Source organism: Cupressus sempervirens, chromosome 3 (assembly GCF_028749045.1).
Source record: "Cupressus sempervirens isolate cs-2001-9-10 chromosome 3, ASM2874904v1, whole genome shotgun sequence".
Lineage (NCBI taxonomy): Eukaryota > Viridiplantae > Streptophyta > Pinopsida > Cupressales > Cupressaceae > Cupressus > Cupressus sempervirens.
This window is the reverse complement of record NC_143120.1, coordinates 741654419-741659546: the sequence shown is the minus strand read 5'-3', so window position 1 is coordinate 741659546 and position 5128 is coordinate 741654419.

The window sequence follows — 5128 nt, the reverse complement described above, 5'->3', positions numbered from 1 at the left end:
GCCTCTTCACTTATTAGTGCAACTAACTCTCTTTGAGTGTGAAGAAATTGGGAAAAATGCTTCTCACTTTGAGCTGGATCTCTTGGAAATTGCATGCTAGATCTTAATATTTCTCTCCAAGCTCAATATCCTCTGGCCTATCTCTTGTGTGAAATTGGAAAAATCACACAGCTTCTTGTACAATGAGAAAATGTTCTCAAGTACAGTTTTGACCTTTTTAATCTACTTGGCCAATTCAACTTGTGCAAGTGCTATACCACTAGATATTTTCTCATTCACCTTCGCTTAAAACTTCCTCTTAGACCACTCCATAAGTTTGACATTTTTGTCTTGGTCAACTATATTTGATAATTTTTCCATTATGATCTTTGACTCATCTAGTGATTGCAAGCTGAAGGCATCCATAAAGATGTCCTTAATCTCATGTAGTGCTTTCTTATGTTTATACTCTTTTCTGATTATTTCTTGTCTTTTTCTTCTATTCAATGCATCTTGCATTTTTGTAATATGCTCCATTGTGATATTCTTTGATTCATAAGTAGGTATGACTATTTCTTCATCTAACTTAGGGTATCCATAGTGAAGTACCCTAGTCACCTTAGTTGAGCTCAAGCCTGGTGTGGAGATTTGCAAAGGTATGGCTTCAGTGCTCGGCTTCTAAAGGGTTTTTGTAGGAGTGCCTATTTTTGGTAGCTCTACCAATGTTTGAATAGCAACCTACTCCTTTTCTTTTGATGTATCCTCCTTCTCCCTATACTTCCCTTCTTCTGCACTCAGCTTTTGAATGGTATCACCTACTGCTAATGCAATTGTTGGAGGTGGTGATGGAAGCATTAAAATTTGAGTACTAGTAGTTGTATTGATGAAAGGTGGTTCGTGTGGTTTCACCTGGTCTCTTTTTGGTTCTACAACTACCTTTTGTAACTCATCCACACTCACTAATATTGGATATGTGCATAACTATGCTTGCAATGTTGATTGGTGATGGATCTTGGAGAGATCCTCTATAGCTAGGGGATAAATTTTCTCAGCAAAAGTGTTAGGAACATCCTTGATAGTTATTGTGTCTGAAGATGTGATGGTTACATGAGGAGGTCTTGGGGGTGGCATTTGTGTGTCTTGCACACTCTATTCCGCTTGTTGTTGCTGCTCAACTATTGCCATGTCTTCTCTCTTTTGTGTTTCCTCCTCTCATTTCCTTTTCTTCTACTATTTTCTCTTCTTGTTCTTTTCTTGTTTCTTTATCCTTTTCCTCTTTCTTTCTTCTTCTTGCTTCTCTTCCTCTCCTTTCTTCTCTTCTATCTTTTTTTTTTTTTTTCTTTTCCTCTATCTTCTCCTTGGCACTAGCCTTTGCCTTATTTTCTTCTCCATCCTTGTCATCAGTTATCTTGTAGATTGTCTTCCAAAATTGTGTGGATTTATTCACTACATCCTCAATTTTATTTTGTAGGATGTTGAAGGCTCTATATTTATGTGCAAATTTACCACCATGTTTCTTATTAGCCTTTGCTATTTGACCTTTTGTTAGGTCAGGCACCACTTGTACTAAGGTAGATTGGCTGATCTCCTTTTCCATTTTTAGACAATAATGGCATTTATTTTCAGTTATCTCATATAATTCCCTAGGCATGGTACTATCTAGCTCTAGAGGTATATTCTTAAATTCAACCATCATGGCATATACAGATTCCTCTATTTTCTTTTTCTTTTCTCTACTTAGCTTATTGAAATCAAGGCTTTTCAAATCATTCAAATCTGCATTCTTAATATTTTAACAAATCTTATCTATAGCAGATTTGGGAGGATGCCTTACCACTCTAAATTGGCTGATATCCTCTAATTTTGTTCTATCCTCATCATTAGTGTCTGGCTATGCCACATACTTTCTTCTTTTCTTTGGCATTTCATCAATCTGTTTAGTGGCCTCTTTCTTTTCTTTTGTTTTCTCCTTGGCCTTTTGTGTAGATGCCCTTCTGCTAGCCCTTATTACTGGTGCCTTTGGTTTGGCTTGTGTTGTTCCTGTAGCCTTCTTTACTTTAGGCTGGGCTAGAGGCTAAGTTTTAGCCTTTCTCTTCTTTTTCTTAGCTTGTGTAGGTGCTTCCTTGGCTTCTTCATCCTTGAAACCTTCCTCGTTATCTTCTCCTAAGCCTTCTTCTTCTTCTTCTTCTTCAACACTTGCTGCATCTTCAATATCTGCACCAAATTTCTTCTTTATCTTATTTACTTATTTTTCTTTCCTCTTAATTATATATGTTGCCTTCAATTCTATTTCAACTTTAGATTTCACAACATCTTATGTGCCAAAATGGGGTGCCTCTTTATCAATCTCTTCTGCAAGCAATGCTATGATTGCTAATGAGGCTTCATCCACATCAAGGTCATAACCTAATGGCTTTAGCCATCTTACCCTTGGAGTTTCTTCTTGGATATAGGTATAGTCAATGTCAACCAAAAAGCATATGTCATTGATATGTTTTTCCACTAGTGAAATTGGTATTCTAACCCTTTGCTTCATGGATTTCTTAAAATCCTCAAAATAGATTGTCATTTGGCCTTCAAAATTATCACCCATCTGATCAATGTGCACATTGATTTGCGTGATTACAATTTTTTTTGGATTCCAATTTACCTTTCCAATTGAAGGAAACTCCTCCATGACATAGAAAAATATGCACACAAGAACTGAACCAAACTTGCATTGAGCACCTTTTGACCTTCTTATTGCTCCTAGGTTTTCATTTATTTACTGCAAAATCAATTTTGCTAGATCATATGTATGATCTTTCTTCACAAGCTTGTAAGCTACATCAACATCTATACATGGTACATTGCTCAATCTACTGGATTGATAAAATTTGTGAGAAATCACTCTCACTACAAAATCTAGAAGCGGATCTATTACTATATCAATTGTCATACCCCTCTTGTCCAACTTAGCCCCTGTATTCATTTGAATAACCTCTTTAGACTCATTTCATAGGGTCTTTGGCTGATCTAGGGTTGGGAAACTTGTAACCCTATGTATTATCCTCTTGGTAATCTTAATTGGTCCTATTTCAAACCATAAACATCCATTGTGAATTTTTCTAAGAACAATCTGTATCCATTCTATTTTGAAACATGTAGGGTAAACTAGGGCATGAGTTAAACCCTTCTTCTCTACTATCTAGAACTCATCCTTCAGAATTTTGTTCTCACATAGCTTGTCATAGGCTTGAAATATCTCAAGGTCACCTATAGCCCCTATATCCTACACCATGACAACCTTGGGTGGAATTATGGACAATGCACCGACAGGGTCATTTCTGTAGGTGACTTTAGGAATTGGCCTAAACTTATGTTGTTTGACCTCATTACTGACTAGCTAGACCTCATGAATTTCCTTTCTCTTAGCATTCTTAGAACTAGAAGCCATTATACAAAACTAGGGTTTCAATAAAAAAACTTCAACATTATGTAGCTCAATACTTGATAAATACATTAGATTGATGAATTTTATGCTGAATCACTATTGAAATCGATGGAAATGGCTTCAAGATTTTTCTTTGATCACTTTTGCACTCTACTCATATTTGCTCTATGTTCAAATGGCATAAAAATGGTCAAAATTCAACCTTATACTTTTCAAAACCTAGCATTAAATGCTTAGTGCATAGAACTATAAACTTGACACCTGAAGATTTCAATATGAGTCAGCTCCCATTGATTTTCCATTACTCGGCTTCAACTGGGCTTCCATTGATATTTCTCAACTCTGCATTAACCATCAACTTGATCGCTATTAGTAGCTAGGCATCAACAGGAACTTTACTCGGCATCTAAGGATACCTTGGTAGTATTTGCAAAAACTTTAAATTTTGACTTGGCATCTTTGTTCATGCTGAATTCTTATTTGTAGTACTTCTTTTTCTTGGGACTAATGTATGATATAACTTTGTATATCAGTCCTATACATCTATCCATGCTTAGTTGGATGAGGTGTGATCACTTGACCTTTTGGGTGAAGTGATCCCTTCATTTGATGTACTGCACTCATCTTTCTTCTTCCAACTCTTGTTAATTTTCCCTCTAATTTGTTCAACGTCAACCTTCTCTTTTCCTTTGTTTACTTTTGATGTTGGTGCCTTTGAATTTGTTGGGCAATACTTGCTAATATGACCAATCTTCAATAAATAGAAACATGTGGTTTGACTCAACCATCTGCTATAGTTCCCTCAAAAATGTGTTCTTATATAGCTTTCAGAAATGTTCCCATATTCCTGATAGTAATGATAGCTATACTTGGTGTTGTAATCCCAGTTGTAGTGGTGTGCATGGTTGTTTCTCCTTGGAGGCTGATTGGGTGTCCACATAGGCTTTGATCTACATTCAAATGCTCTATGTCCATACTTCTTGCAGTTGTAATAGTGACCCTTAAATCTTGGTGTCCTCATGGTCTTGGTTCTACATTCATGTGCTTGATGTCCTTACTTCTTGCACTTGTGATAGTAGCTTGCATTCTTAGGCTTATCATGCTGATGGCCATTCTTGCTCTTGCATACATTAGAGGTATGTCCCTTTTTACCACAGAAATGACAAGTAGGTTTAGTGTTCTTACCTTTCTTACTCCTTTCTTCTGCAATCTTGGATGATTCTCCTTGTTCAATGCTTGTGTAACCAAGTCCTGAAGTATCATTACTAGGCCTTGGTGATTTCAGTAACTACTCAAAGTACTTGATAACCTTATTAGATTTGTTGAAACTTTCTACTATCTCGTTCTCTCTTTTCAGTTTATTTTGTAATTGTTCATTTTGCATTCTCAAGGTGGAGATCTCAATGTCCTTCATGTTCAGCTCATGATGAGCATTAATCATTTGAATTAAGGTGTCAAGTTGCATGTTTGAGATTCTTTCAAACTCAATTATCTTCTCCTCCAATCTATTGGTAAAATTTCTCTTGTCATATTCTATCATGGCCTTGTCTTCTTCTATCATGACCTTTTCTTTAATAGCTATCTTCTTTTGTTCAGTCTCTTCACAAAGCATTATGGCTTGTGATTCTTGTTCAAGTTTGAGTATTCTAATTTCTTCTACTTGAGCTCTATTCTTCTCCATCAATTTTTCTATTGCTGCATCAAATCCTTGGAATC